Source organism: Pyrgilauda ruficollis, unplaced genomic scaffold, assembly GCF_017590135.1.
Source record: "Pyrgilauda ruficollis isolate IOZ18807 unplaced genomic scaffold, ASM1759013v1 scaffold23, whole genome shotgun sequence".
Lineage (NCBI taxonomy): Eukaryota > Metazoa > Chordata > Aves > Passeriformes > Passeridae > Pyrgilauda > Pyrgilauda ruficollis.
This window is the reverse complement of record NW_024522539.1, coordinates 2,750,098-2,766,085: the sequence shown is the minus strand read 5'-3', so window position 1 is coordinate 2,766,085 and position 15,988 is coordinate 2,750,098. Positions and strand designations below refer to the sequence as shown.

Here is a 15,988-nt window from a genome sequence, read left to right as displayed (position 1 = left end):
GATTGTAGATGGCAAATATTTATATTTTGTTGTCTTTCTCACTTCTTGCAATCTTTTTCTTCGATCCACAAGAATAAGTGTCCATTCATGCACTTCTGCTTTGAGCAAAAGGTGGATGTTTCAGAAGCTGTTCAACTTATTTACTGGCTGCACTTTTAAATCCAAACTAATCTGTACATTACAAACCCTGAACTCCAGCATTTCTGAGAGCTGTGAATTCCCGTTTCCATTTGTGCTAAACTTCTGGAAATAGACAACAGAAATTGAAATTCACTTTTTGGGAACGATCATGGAGGATCCACCTTTTCCCATCCCTTGGTGTGGTCACCTCCCTGCCAGATGGGAGTTTCTGTCGTCATTCCTGGCATCCCATTCCCTAACCTTCTGCGAGCTCCCTTTTTGTGTTCAGTTAATGACAGCATTCTGAAATACAAAGAACCCCGGTGATCTGTGTTTTCCAGGGACAGCACCCTCGGTTCTGGTGTCCTGATCACAGATGTGCCCTCTGCAGCCATTTGGAGCTGTGAAATGGCTCCTGTGGCTCCACTCTGAGCCTGTGGGTATCTCACAGGATAAATCTGGAAGAGCTGTAGAGCGCAGATGATTTTTGGCAAGTATCATTTTATCATCAAAATTTTATTTTTGGGTCGCTCTTCAGCTGCCGCCTTCTGTGAAGGAGAAAGACGCCCATTTGATGTCTTTTATTCTGTATTCCCGAGCAGTCTCCTCTGCTTGGAGCAGAATTAATGGGAGCTCTGGCAGGGATAACGTGAGGTGGGGATGGATGCGTGGAGCTGGAGCTGAGGTGGATCTCACCTTTGTCTAAGCCTGGAGACACAGCTCCTGTCCTCAGAGCTGGGAGATTCACAGCAAGCCAGGCAGAAAAATAGGAGTTTTTAAATCTCTATCTGTACAGTAGATAGTCACTATACATACAACTAGATATAGTGTATATAATTAAGAGTGTATATTAATTCTATTTGGAGTACAAGTGTATAATAATTCTATTTAGAGTAGAATTAATATAGTGTACATGTACTGTATACCATGCATATATTTATAGTGCATATTATATGTAGTACACTGTATAAAATATATTATACTTATATATTTAATAGTATAATGACTTTATATTAATAGTTTTGCTTTTACAACCTTGTCCTTGTTCAATTTTACCAGTGGCTATTTCTCACAATTATAATATATATATCTATAATAATATATAGTATATATTATAATATATATATTAGATATATAGATAAATAGATATATAGATAGATTATACAGTAGATATATAATATCAACTAGTGTATACATACATAATACATATATTTTATATATTGTATATATATTCCGTATACTAGACACACTGTGTTTATAGATACACCATGTATAAAAATGTATCTACATAGTAATTCTATTTGGAGTACAAGTGTATAATAATTCTATTTAGAGTAGAATTAATACAGTGTACATGTACTGTATACCATCCATATATTTATAGTGCATCTTATATGTAGTATACTGTATAAAATATATTATACTTCTATATTTAATAGTATAATGACTTTTTATTGATAGTTTTGCTTTTACAACCTTGTCCTTGTTCAATTTTACCAGTGGCTATTTCTCACAATTATAATATATATATCTATACTATATAGTATATATTATAATATATATATTAGATATATAGATAAATAGATATATAGATAGATTATACAGTAGATATATAATATCAACTAGTGTATACATACATAATACATATATTTTATATATTGTATATATATTCCGTATACTAGACACACTGTGTTTATAGATACACCATGTATAAAAATGTATCTACATAGTATAGAGCGTGTATTTATATATATATATACACATACACACACACACACACACACAATATGTATATATATGTGTGTGGAGGCGGTGGCAGTTCCAGAGGGTGACACTGACGGCCAGCTGGGCTGCTGTTTGCGGGGCAGGGCCCAGCTGCAGGCTCACACGGGGGTGCCGGCCCCGCTCACCGGATTTGTTTTAATTGCCCCAAAGCCGCGCTCCCCCACAGGCCCCGCGCTGGCGCATGCGCCGCTCGGGGCGGGCCGGGCCCGCTGCGTCACCGCCGGCGCACCCGGCCCCGCGCTCTGCGCATGCGCGCCCGCCGAGCACGGGGAGGCGGGGCGTTGCCTTCCCAACGGCCCTGCCCCCGCTGGGCTCTGATTGGTCGTCGCTTCCCTCCCCCCCTTTCTGATTGAGCGCTCCGATGTCACTCAAGGAGTCCACGTTTCGCTACGCCCCGCCTACCAACTGCGCCCTGATTGGCGGGCTGTCCCGTGCGGGCGCTGCGATTGGCTGTGCACGCCGTCACTCCGGGGCGGGTCGGCGGGCAGGAATGTAGGCCCGGCCGCTCCCCGGTCCAACAAAGTAATCCGGCGATGCCTCGAGTGCGGAGCGCGGCCGTGCCCGTCCCGCTGCCCGCCGCGGGAGCACCGCGCCTCTCCCCGCCATCTCCGTTCCGTTCCGCCCCTGCCCGGCGCCGTTGAGCGCCCTTGGCCCTGACGGAGCTGCGCGGAGAAACGTGCGGAAGGACACTGAAGAAGAGCTGTAGTTCCGGCCGCGGTCGAGCCTTGTTTCCCAAAAATAGCGCGGCGCGGTATCCGTGCGCCGGTGTCAGTGTCTCCTGAGGAGCCGCGGCGGGAGCGGAGCGAGCGGGGGAGCGGCGGTGAGCGAGGGGTCCCGGGGTCCCGGCTCCGCGCGGCCAGCGGGGCGTGTTCCTTCAGCCCGAGGCTCGGCCAGGGTCGGGGGCAGCGGCCGAGGGGGTGGCGGGATGGGAAGGGGGAAAGGAAGGAGGGTCCCCCCCCACCGGCCCCATCCCGCTCTGAGGGAGCGCAGCGGGGGGAGCCGGCGGGGTCCCGGGGTGGGCGAGTTCCCGGGGCCTCCCCAGAACTTCCTGCGGGAGGGGATGGACATTTATGGGCCAGGCCGGCAGATCTGCCCGGGGACCGGGCGGGAGGGAGCGGAGGAGGGTGGGGTACGCGGCCCTGGAGCGCCCGGGGTGCGGGGAAAGGACCCTTTGTGCTGGGTGTCGGTGGGGAAGGCGACATCGCAGCGAGCGGGGAAGCGACAGGAAAAGCCTCCCCGGGAGCCCGTGCCTGGAATGCGCCGGCGGGAGCGGCCGGGGGTCGGCCGGGGGGAGCTGGGAATGCTTCAAGGAGTTGTGTGTGCGCCGCAGGAAGGTGTGCTGGGAATGGCAGGGGGAGAAGCGCTCCTGGTGTGTGAACCCCGGGGTGTTTTGTCCAGAGGGAGAAGGCTGAAGGTACAGCGGGGTTGTGCTGCCAGCAGGATTTTTTGCTCAGCGGCAGAAGTCGTGAGGAAAAAGGACTGGTCCGCTTCTGACTGGGAAGACAAATTTTTTTAAGTTTATGGAGCTATCTTTTGCAATATATTTTTTACCTGCTTTGAGATGCTAAGCGGCGAGGAGAGTGGAATTGCTCAGAAAAACTGACCATAGTGCCTTGTTTGACAGGTGATTAATAACAGAGTTGAGAAATTGGAGTTGTGTAGGGGAAGAAAAAGATAATTTAAGAAGAGGGTTCTTAAAAATTGTTTAGTGTAAAAACATTGTGTCCCATAGCCATACAACGACTAAAATTGTTATGAGCGGTGGGGGAAAGGGGTTTTGGGAAGTACAAAGGAGGAAGGAAAAGGAATAATTTGTAAACAGTAGTAAGGAAAATAAAGTGGTTTGGTATGGAATTGGTAATGTAGATGTATTTATTTGAAACCTTTTTGACAGTCTGGGAAATTTTTATCTAGCATGAGGAGGGCTATGAGTTTTCAACCTTTATTATGTGAACTGTCTACACACAATTGTTCCTTATGCCATAAGTTTATTTTTTATTTTTAGGAACTAGCCAGCTATATTTTGTTAGATAATTCTGGTGTCTTCTTATTGGTATCTGGTATTTAAATACCCATGCAAAAGATGTCAGGGCAACATTCCTGGCATCTAGTCTGTCTGTATTTAAAATGCCTTTTACGTGAGAGAATGTAATATTTAGGGTTTTTTTTCCTCCTATCTCACAGGTGATTTGCATTTGGGGGAGAAGTGTGAAGTTCCTCATTTAAGCTATTTTTTTTTTCCATTGAGGTGTTAGAATATGTGCAAAATGACATGTTATTCAATTACATAATTTAGAAGGATTATAATAAATTATAATAAAGGATGTAATGTCGGTGCTTTTGTTCACTAAAGGGTATCATTATTAAATGATATTTTGAAATTCTATACTTGTTAAGCCAGCAAATCAAAAATAAGAATGGAACAAATTTTCAAGATATTAAGGGATTATGATGGTGCTGTACAGCTGGAGATGAGCATTTTTTGACTGAGGGCATTCAGTTTGGAATTTCATAGAGAAAATAACCTAGTGCCCTGGTCAGTTATTTTTCTCCTCCATAATTCTTTCCCACATCTGTAGTTGGCGTCGTCCACGTGTAGTGGCAGAGGAGGATCGTCGGTAAATGGGAGCAATCCCTCAATGTCAGGGACAGGCTCTGCCTCAGGACAGCTTTGGTGTGCATGAAACTCCTTCCCTCTGCCCCTGGAGCTGATCTAAACCAGTCTGAACATTGCAGCGTTTCTGTGATTTGTTTGTGAGCAGACATTTGGAGATGTTGGTGGAAATGCATCAGCTTTTTTGGCTGTTTGCTTGTGCTGCTCTGTTTTTTCAGTGTGTGTTTAAACCGATGTGGTCACTGCTCACCTCCGAGTGAGCGGTGCCATGGAATGCTTTGCATATGTGCAGATCTCTGGATTTAGATCCCTATAATATGAGTTTCTTTCTCTGTGAAACCACAGATGGAGAAGAAAGCGAACATTGAATTTTATGAACTTAGAGAAATTGAGTCATGTTGGACTAGCACAATGAGGAGGACATGGCTGCATTCAAACTGGAAATAATTCTGGAGAATAAAACGGCTCATTATGGCAGAAGACTCATCTTATTTAGAAACCTTTGAGCTGAAGTGTGTGTGGTTCACCTTAAACTGGTTAATGCGGGCAGCAGAGATTTTATGGGTTTATTTTAGAATGTTGGCCACGTTTCTCAGATAACTTGTTGATGTCATTCTGTATATTCTGGGCCCAAGTGCTGCTTCAGAGAGCCTGGAGGCACCACTCTGCTCTGTGAACAATGCCGAGCTACCTTGCCTGCTCTCAGCCATGCCCTCCTAACAAAACACAGCTGATTAATTCTCCAGAGTACTGAAAGAAGTGTAGTCTAATGCTGTGTAATGAGCAAATCTGTATTAGTTTGGCAACTTTTTTTCCTAAATATGTTATAATTCGTTATAATTAGTTGTAACTGTGGTTTGTTATTCCTTGCTTGAGAGAGGTCTGTGGAGTTTAGTTGAATTTTAAAAGTATATGTTTTCTAAAAATTGCCATTAGCACATTTTACTCGCCTCATCAAATTCTCAATTTTTTATTTTTAAAGGATTAAATATTCTGTGTAAACCTTGGGCTTTAGGCCTACTCAGTCCTGACAGCAGCCTGGTGATGTGTGCAAAGCACTGGGATCTGCTTTTCCTTCTCATTGCAACAAATCTTCCTTTGAATTAATTGGAACATCATGTGGCAATGTATGTGCTTCTTAATGCACAAATCGCTTTAAGTTTTCACATTTATTGTATTGGAAAGACATTACTTCACATGTGTAATAATGTGTTCTTCAGTGGATCAAATGGAACAAAAGTCAAAATCTCTGTCTGCGATGATATGGATGAATTTGGTGCTTTGTGTTCAGGTTTGGTTCCTTCAGCTCTGGTGAAGTAACCAGGGGATATAAACACAGCACTCCCTTTTTTCATGTGTGCCTTCCTGTGCACTGCCAGGCGAGCAGTGATTACCTGAATGGATTTGTCACTGTTACTGCGGTGGTGCTGATGAGGGGATAGTTTAACTCTTGCTCCTGCCACTGAAGTGAATAAAGACTTTGAAGGTGTGTAATAGTATGAGGTTTTAATTTAGGTGTCATAAATTTATATTCAGAATCCCCTTGGTTTAAGATGCAGTCAGATGTGAAATAACTAAAGGTAGCTGGTTTTTCCCCTGGATGTTTGCAGGGTGGTTTGGGTGTCTTAGGAAGTTTGGGAAATGACACAAGATGTTCTTTCACTTCTCCCCCGAGTTAGCTTTGTTGGCCTTTCAGTAAAAAACTTGATGAAATTTTTTTTGGACAGATGATCAAAATACATTTTAGGTCATTAATGCAGTATCCAGTGTAACAGAACAAAATAGTATTACTGAGAGTTCAACCCAGCCTTCAGCTGTGTGATGTGACAGTTACCCTCCCCCCAGCATGTGTTCTGTGGTACAGCACCAGCTAATAAATAATAGCTTGTAGTCTGCAATAATAGATTTTGCTTCATTTATTTGAAAGTAAGCATCTGATCTAGATTTCTACCTCTGACCACTCCCCTCATCTGGTGCTTTCTTATTTTAACACTTGATCTTTCAAGTTACTGCTTAGGGAGTTGAAAAGAAGATTTTTTTTTCTCCACCATATTAAGACATTAATTTTTTCTTTTAAATCAACTGTATTGTTTTGGCTTCTGTTTAATCATTCTACAGGAGTGTTTCTAGATTTCTTTATATTTAATATGTAACTTTCTTTAGAAATATAAACCCTGTACTCTCATTTCCATTTGACACTAAAGAGGAATTAATATCTTGCAAGACTCCTCTGTTCCTGAGATTTCATCCCTGCCTGTCCAAGATAATCACCTAGTTAGAATACTTTAAATGATACGCAGAAAATATATATATACATATATCGATATATATGTTCTTTTCTCATTTTATTCTTAATGTGAGTCTACAGTGAAGAATTAGGAAGGAGTTTTATTAGAATAAGGCAGGCTAAATTTTGTGACCACTCTTTTTCAAAATTGTAATGCAGGGGAATACTGAACCTTTTCTATGGGAGCACTTTGCTTTTTGTTCCATGTGTTGTAGCAGTACAGACGTGCCTCTATGATCAGAAGAAAATATGTCCCTCTTAATAAGAGTGTGATTAATTGAATTATTTTTCAGGGAATTAACTACTTTATATTCAAAATGTTAGTGATGCTTAATTAGGTAGGTCTCCCAGTTATATTTGCCTCTGTCCCTGGAGGGCTTTTGAATTCTGGCAAAGTCCTTATGGGCCAACCTGGAAACTTGAAAATGTGTTCTGCATTACTTTGTGATTTCACGAGGAGCTACTGAGAATTGTTGCATGCCTATTTGAAGCAGAGTAAGATAAAAAGTAGGTGCTAGGAATTACCAGCCAAGCAGAGTCTTGGAAAGGTGCTTGCTGTAGGTGTCTGTGTACCAGGCACTGATGACAAAGCATCTTTTCCTTTCTTTCTAATCAGGAGCTGATTGACTCAGAGAAAAATGTGTCATGGTCAGAGATCATCTAGGAGTGGGTGTGTAGAATGGATGGCTTTGTGCTTGTGACACTTTTATGATGATAATACAGGTGAAGAAGGATTTTTTTCCCATTTATTTCAAATCTCTTGGAGTGTTTGTGTAACTCAGTTTCATTTGAAAACCACATTGCTTCTGACACCATAATTTAGGATTTCATAGACTGGACTGGTGTTATTTTTATTATTTGAAAGCTCACCGTTGACCTGTGAGACTATGTAAAGCAGATGTGTCATCTGTACCTGCAGTGACACTTGCAGGCTGTGGTCAGGCCCAGAGCTGAGGTTTTGTACCAATATACACAGGCCTGATCTTTTAGTTTTCTGTGATCACTTTGTGTTTGGAAAGTCAAGGGGGTTAAGTTATTAAACTTGTAGCTATATAATTGTGTAAGCATGTCTGTAAATGAGCTGTGCTGGGGCTGTGCTGTTACACATTTCTTTCTTGAATACTGTGGCATACAAAACTGAGATACAGAATTCAGAGGAGATTGTTTCAGTGTCCCTTATGGTATGGAAGAATTACAAACAGTTGTAAGAGAAGAGAATAAGCAAGAGGCTGAACCTTCAGGGACTCAGATATACACACAGGTCCTAAAGGTGAGGGGTCAGAAAGGGCACAACAGACTTGTCTTGGCAATGTCCATTAGAGAAACTTTTGAAAGGTGTCAGGAGAATGTGACTTTACACCCCGTGTCACACAAAATCTGCAATAATTGAGTCCAAGAGCTGAGAAAAAAAGTTGTAATATTTTCCCCCCCTCAGATATTAAAAAAAGTGACTGTTTTTCAGTGGTTATCTTTCTCCAGATGTTTTGAATTGTATTTAATAGACCATCATGTGGAAAACTTGTATGGTGTAGTTCAGATGCATTGTATGAGGTTATCAGCATGAGGGACATCTTGTTTTTGGTATCATTCTTTCACAAGCAACTGCCTCTTCCTGATATGACTGCATGCATCCTGTTTTAAAAGCTGTGAGCTGACAAGAATGACTGCTAATAATTTGGTGTATAGAGCAGTTTAAAAATGTTGCTTCTTCCAGTGTGAGCTTTCAAAGCAATGAGTCTTCTGAGAGTGTTTGAGAAAAGGGGATGTTCCATCATCATTGTTCTTTTATTATCTTGTCAGGCACTGAGGGCAATAAACTGAAATTTTCAGAATTTTTATTTTTCCTTGAAGCTGTTGAAATTATTCTGTAATGGTATGAGGTTTTAATTAAGTCAGGTGTCTTACATTTATATTCAGAATCCCCTTGGTTTCAGGGTGAAAGAGGGGAAGTCAGAGGTACAGCACAAGATAATTTGTTTCACTTGATGCCTACAGAAAAGGAAAAGCGCTTTCTTCTAAAATTTCTGAGCCTATAGGCTGGCAAATTATGTTTGTTAGTCTGAGTTTAATAATACATGTATTTATTTAAACATTGAAGCTTTTGAGTGCAGAAGGATTTCCTCTGAGAGACTTTGTTAATATCCTCCTGTGTTTTTTTTGAATATTGGGGGTTTTTAATATTTTGTTTTCTTGTTGTCCTCCTTATCTTTGTTCATAACATTCCAAATGGTCTTGTCTTAAATTTTTGTCATTGAAATGCATGTAAAGATGTTTGCTTTGAGAGGTGTTTGGCTATGAAAAAAAGTGCCAGCAGTAAAAGTATTAATGGTTTCCATTAGGAAGCACTAAATTAGAACCCCTCCTTCAGGGGAAGGAGACAAAATTGTGGATGGCTGAAGAAAGATGTGGTCAGTTGATGGAAGCAAGAATTTGCTGAATATTGGAGATATGGAATATGGGTGATTTGCAGGAGTTGTAATTATGAACACAAATGCCCTGAAAATTCCTGAGGAATATGTAATGGCTTTGGATGTCATAGAATAATAATGAGTTTTAAATAGGTGCTTGTTGTTTCCTTTGTCACAAATATGAAAACTGCTAACCTGAATAGCTGTTTAAAAAAATGGAAAACTATCAATTGGAACAACTGAACTTTAAAAACTATTTTATCAAATCTGTATTACAAAATCATGTAGAAGGCACTTGTTCTTAGTGAAGCACAGAGGAATTTAACAAGACTCACCAGGCTTTGTATTGGATTTAATATGAGATGAAATTTGAGGAGGGCAGAAACAACAAGAATTATCGTGATTGATAAATGATTTTTTTTCTCCCTAAAGAAAGGAAAAAGCTAATGGTCAATGTTTCTGTTCATCACTGCTAATTCAGTATCTTCAAGAAACTAGTAAAATGTGGTATTGAAACAGTTGGAAATTCGGGATTTTAAAATGGAATGTTCCTGAATATTGAAGTCATTTAGGTGCTGTATGCAAAATAGGAGGAAAGTACCTTAAAAGACTGATGGTTTGTTCAGGAGGTGAAACAGGGTAATGGGAGAGTTGCAAATTTCAAGTACTGCTCCTGTCATGGCATTCTGATGCTCCTGGTGACTCCTGGCTGAATTTTTTTCTAGTCTTATCTCCAAAGGAGACTTTGGTTCCCGGTGGGATGAGATGTAACCTGATATCCCCCAGTTATCCCCAAGCTGCTTCCAGTAAATCTTGCCGCACATCCCCTCGGCCTGCCCTCGCTGGGAGGCGGCTCGCCTTTGCCTCTGTTTGTAGTTTTCCCCTTGTGTATTTGCTGAGGAGTTGGACTCCCGTCCTGTCGAGTTAAGCCTAGTGGTGACATCCTTGTTTTTACACTTCTCTCCTGAGGATGCTCTGAACTAGTCCGTGCACCCCGTTGTTGTCACACACATATTTACGACGAGTTGTGTGTTAGCACAAGGTGCTTATGTCAAACTTGCACTAGATTCCAGCAGGAAGTGACAGAGTCATTCCCTTGAGAAGCTGCCATGGGAGAGGGGATCGGAAGGTTCCTACAAAGAGGTTCAAGCAGAAATTGCTTTTTCTTCAAAGCTGAAGGAAGGGCTTGCGATCCGAGCCCAGATCCCCCGTGCAGCCCCGTTCGGAGCCCCCGCAGCTCCCTCTGGTGATCCCGGCGTGCCCGTGCAGCCCCGGGGGCTTGGCCGAGCCTCCGATGAGCGAAACCATCAGCTCCTGCCACGGGACTGAAGGAACACTTCAGAGCAAGCCGAGGCTGCAGCCAACCTCGTGTTACTCTTGGGTGCCATTGGGTTTTGCTGCCTTTTTGTTTTATTCTTTTCACCATCTAATTTTTGTCTCGGGGGAGATGGAAGTCATTAAAGGATCTGTAGACTGTCCTGTTAACGCTGGCTCTAGGCAAGCGTAACCAGTGTGATTGCATGAGATAAAAGGATTCCAGCTCTATGGCTGTGTTGCTGAGGAGCAAGTGAAGCATGGTATGGGGAAGAGGGACGAACAAAGAGTGTGTATATGAAAATTTTTATTCTGTATTCTGTAGCCCATTTCATTTATGTTATTAAAATATGGAGAAATAGTGGAAGTAAATTTAAAATTAGTCTGAACTGTAGTAGTAAAAAGTGATTTTGCAAATAATAAAATGTGGAGAATTTCCATTTGCCTTGTTTTTCAACTCTTCTGTTATTCCCTGATCTTTTAGAGTATCCCCTCTTTTCAGTGTGTTTCTCTTCAGTTCTCCACATAATCTTAAATGTGTGCCGGCTGTGGCCAGGCTGAGCGCAGCTGCCTGCTGACTGCCCAGCCATCCCCAGGACCTGCTGCCTCTGGTCACTGCAGGGCACTGCTCTGCCCAGAACATCTCTGCAAATGCCAGGTCAAAAATTCTGCAGCACTTCTGGGAAATCTCAAAAATAATCGATGCATTTGCTGTAGTACTTGGTTGAAACTGACCAGTATAATCAGAAACCGTTAATGAGGGAGAATAGACTGTGGTGAAGTAAACCTCATTTTATTAAAAAAGTAAGTTATAAAGCTGTGGAAATAGGTCTGTCTTCAGGGTTTTAATGCCATCATTGAGGATGCTCTAGTCTAATATCAGCAAACTCTTAAGTTTTTATTTAATTTTACTAAAATAAGACTTAAAGTTAGGGTCATTTAAAACTGCATTCAGTTTCTTAACTTGCTTTGTTTTTAATGTATTTGCTTGTTCTAAATATCATGTTAGGCTGAAATTCATTAGTTCAGCAAAATAAATATATCTTCATTTTGATGAGGCCTGCTTTTAAGTTCATGGGAAGATAGGAAGACACAAGGAAGAAATTCCAACTATCTTCTTAAGAGATATTAATAAATTTGTCTAAAGCCCCCACTTCACCTCCTCCCCCATGTGATGCTCATATCTGTGCTTTATGTAGGACTTTCTGGATCCAATTTTTTTAACAAGTTTTAAGGGCTGAATTTTTCTATAATAAAACCTATCACAATATTGCTACTGTCTGAGTAGTTCTCAAAAGAAGTTTTTACCTGCTTTTGAGTCATTCAGTCCTTGAATGAAATGTTAATGAGAGGATGATCTGATAAACTTCTTGAAATCTTTCTGTGCAACGAACTCCTAATTGAGGGTTTTCCTTCAGATCTGTTTGTTTTAAGGCACCTAAGTTGGTTTTTTGTAGCTGTCTTGCATGCATGTAGATAATGCCTACAAGCAAGCCACAAAGGTCTTGGTGTGTTGTTTTTCTAAGGCTTGAATGACTAATTTTCTGAATGTGTAAGTAGCAACAGCCTTTCGTGTGAAGTTCCTTTTGTGCTTGTTACGGCTGTAGAAGCAGGAGAAAGTAAGCACAGCCTAAAATTCAGAGCTGCAATCTGATGAGGAATCCTCCCAGCTTATCTGGAAGAGCTGAGATCACAGTTCTTGCTTCTGTCTTACCTGTGCTTCTCTGCTTTTAATTCTTCGTGGTCTCCTCTGCTTAGTCTTAGTGGCTTATAAGATTTTTCAGTGGCATAATTAGCTTATCTTAAAATAGTCTGATCTGGTGGCAGTATTGGGACAATGACGGGACAGCCAGCCCAGCCCAGTCAACCACCGAGATGTGTCAGTGTTTGGGCCACTCAGCAGGAAGGGAGGAGTAGGTGAAAATCTTTTGAGGATATAAATGGACCTTGAACATGAATGATTCAGTTCACCTGTGCTAGGATTTACACACGTTTTCCTTCAGGAATTTGGCAACAGCCTGATAAAATGACTAGAAAGCACCTTCTCCTTGGTTTCAACCAAGATACAAGTGGAATGCAAACAAAAAAATTAAGTTCCAGTTCAGTTCATTTCCTTGGGTTCTTTTTTATATTTGTAGCATTCGTGTCTGCTCTGTTTATCAGCCCTCACACTTCAGAGAGTGAGCCTCATCTTACTTCAGATGCCTTGGTTCAAACTTACCAGTGTTTCAGGTCTGAGACCTTTAAAGTTTGAAGTGTCCGACCATTAGCGTTTATACTTCCTTGAGACTGTATCTCTGGGCTTCATACTTTCTATAATTGTCTTGTCTTCTGTCTTCATTTCCATCTCTCTAGACAAATACAAATTTAGACAAGGCACAATTGCATGTGTTAATGAAGATTGTTGTAGGTACACCGGTTCTGAGGGGTAAACTCTACATTTAAAATGCCTTTCTTGGAAGAGCTGCTGCTGCAGTTGCTATTGTGGTTGCTACAATCTTGAACAAGGGATTAGAATACTTTTTATTTCTTGTTACTATGCAGGGAAAGGAACTTGATCTACATTACATTCAGGATGTCTCTTGTGAGTGATTTATTCTGTATTTTCTGAAAGTTGTCCCTTTCTTTAGATTTCAGTAGAAGAGTACTTTTTCTGAAATTCATAAACTCCCTAAATTTATGTGCCACTATCATGATTTTTTTGTTGATTAAAAATGGATTTCAGCATTTCTCTTACAACTCACTCATTGTTGAAATAGTGGCTCACGCTAGGGCACTCCAATATTGGCTACTCTTGACTGCAAGGAGAAAATTTAGTTTTGTTATTTCAGTGTGTAAAATGCTTTTTAGGGAAGGTTTATTCTCTTTGCCCTGATACCTGTTCATTCTGGGGTCTAATGAAACTTCTGTGTTTACACTTTCAGGTACTGCATTTTCATCTCTTAAACCCTGCAAAAAAATCTAGTAAGAGATGCTTTTGTTACATTTGAGTTTGCAGACCTTCATTGAAAAACTAATTTGGACTCTGCAAGACATAGTTGAAAACAAATTCTTCTGCTAATGTTTGAGTTCTGCTTCCAGGTGGATTTGATGTACTACCTCCATGCAGGAAGTGAGAAAAGGAGTTTTAACTATACATTAATGTCTTGCCTATGCTGCAGTGTTCTTTGAGCTTGTCTTGTAAATGGCTGTAGCCAGGCAAGCCCTCTGTGTAGTTTAATGTTTAACTCTGGTTTTATTTTGTTGCTATTGCTGTGCCCTTACGCATGCAGATAGAGTTGCACTATAACTGAGGCTGGGTGGGGAAACTGGCCTCTCTTCCTGTTTAAGCTGTGGATCCCAAAGGCTTGGTCTAGGCATGATTTTAGTAACATTAAATTAAATTTAGTAGCAAACTACTTTACAAGGTCCACTTATTCCAGTGCAACTTCCTAGACTACTTTAGATAAATTCACCTTCCAGTGGGATTTGGGACATTTCTTGTAATGCTTGGTTCTTTGTGTTGTGTGTATGGAGTTGGGTCTTTTTCCTTTCTTTTCTTTTTTTCCTGGTTTCTCCCACATTCATTAACTGTGCTTACAATGAGTTTTCAGTGAATTAGTGTCAATGTTCCAGTGAAATCCTTGGCTGTACTGATGACGTAAGTGGTGGAGATCTTATTCTGGAATTCTTTCTACTGTCTCCTTGTGTCTGTTAGACCTATTTAGATGAAAATGCTGTAGGCCAATGGCATTGCCTGTGTGCTTGTTCCCTGCTATAATATTAATGTTTATGTCTTAGAGGTATTAGTAGAGAGATTATTAGGAGGGGAAGTCTAGCACAGAAAAGCTTCCTGTGGATGACAGGATGCAGTAGTGGTGAATTCTGTCAGGGTTCCCATGGTAGTGAATGTGTTTTCTTTAATACACATTACTCAGATCTTGCTATTGTCTTTATAATACAGCGTGGTGGCTGTATTATTGTCAATACACAAGTTGCCTTAGCAAAACCTTTTGAAGCGCTGTAAAAAAATTAGTGAAACCATGTTTGGCAAAAAATGCTGAAGGGTTTTAATGGTTCCTGAGTGTGTAGGGAACAGTCTTTTTCCCCTTTTGGCAGTCACATGAACTTTTGAATCCAAGTCTTTGTCTCCTTCTCCTCTGCTGTATTCACATACAAAATTAAATTATTTAACTTTAATTTTAGCAATAGGAGACAATTTGAGCGTAATTAAAGCAGTGTATCTGTCTAAATGAGTGATACCTAATTGGATTGGCATTGTTTAGAGAGCGTGTGCAGTCATTCTTTGTGAATCTGTACATTTCTCTTTTTGATCTGCAATAAATATTGAAGTATCACTGTTCAATCTAATGAACGTAGCTTTAGATCTGCACTTTGATTGCTGCTCTCAACTTCCAGTTGGTTGAGATGCTGTTCTGCAATTTCTGGTTTCAGCCTTCTTACTGCCTGGGGTTCATACTCTGCCTGTGGGGAGATGCACTCGGTCTGGAGATGCTCAGAGTCATTTGGATAATGAGAATGATAATATCCATACCATTTTAAGAAAATTTTTTAAAAAGTGTTTTCTGGGTTCTAGTGCCCGTTTGCTAGTCTCAAGCAGTTTATTTATGAAATCTCCTAAACTAGAAGATCCTTCACCCACATCTGAGGTCTGTGTATCCCATAAACAGGCCTTGGCTATTTTTCCTGTACAGTACCTTCCTGGACTTAATAACACTGTCATTTAAAAGACTTGGCAGGGCACTATACTGAAGAGGAATACAATAGGAAAAATATTACTCATTAGATCTGTCTTCTGGATTAGTCCAAATTTGGGAAGTAGTCTGTCTGATTCCCTCAGACCTCAGATCCCCTCTCAGATCAACAGTAAAGCTCTGTTTTGATAAATGTAGATAGGTAGATGTATACAGGACACCTTTAAACTCATTTAATGTACCTGTGCCAGTCAGCGGCATGCTAGGATAGCACACAGAAAGCATTTAGTTCATTATCCCTGCTGCTTGAAAATCCATCATTTCACAAAACGCTTGTTAGCTGTAGCACCTAAATGGGGCAAACCTGTTTCTTAATGAAGAACATGTTTTCAGTGTCGTATTTGTCATCATTAAGGCTTTGGGAAACTGGGTTAATATGTTCAGTTGTGATTATGCACTAGCAAGATGTGGATGGCAGTGCACCTGCTTTTTGAGGTGGATACATTTTCTCACGTGGTCTTGTGTGGTTTGTAGCTGTGAATTCCTGTCTCAGCTCTTCTTTACATCTTTAGCTGCTTTACTGAAATTATTTGATGTGTTCCAGTAAAGCAAGTTACAGCACCCACCAACTTTTACTCTTTTTCCATTTGTTTCTTTATTAGATGTGTTTTGGTCATTTTTTGTGTGTTGTGAGAACATACTAATGTTTTTTGATATAGCAAATGTTGCTGCATGAAATGCCTTCAAAAGTAGATTACTGTGGCAA

At 40.9% G+C, this 15,988-nt stretch overlaps 1 protein-coding gene across 5 annotated transcripts in view; it reads left to right on the top strand.

The window, feature by feature from the left end:
- The first annotated feature begins 2,398 nt into the window (after positions 1 to 2,398).
- MEF2A (myocyte enhancer factor 2A) overlaps positions 2,399 to 15,988 on the top strand; it is an 80,848-nt gene continuing 67,258 nt past the window's right edge. For 2 of the 5 annotated variants that reach the window (XM_041469191.1, XM_041469194.1), the window contains exon 1: positions 2,402 to 2,725. The gene's annotated coding sequence lies outside the window, so the exon portion shown is untranslated. Of the gene's footprint in view, positions 2,726 to 15,988 lie in introns of all 5 variants that reach the window. The other 3 variants (XM_041469193.1, XM_041469192.1, XM_041469190.1) reach the window with 3 other exon arrangements.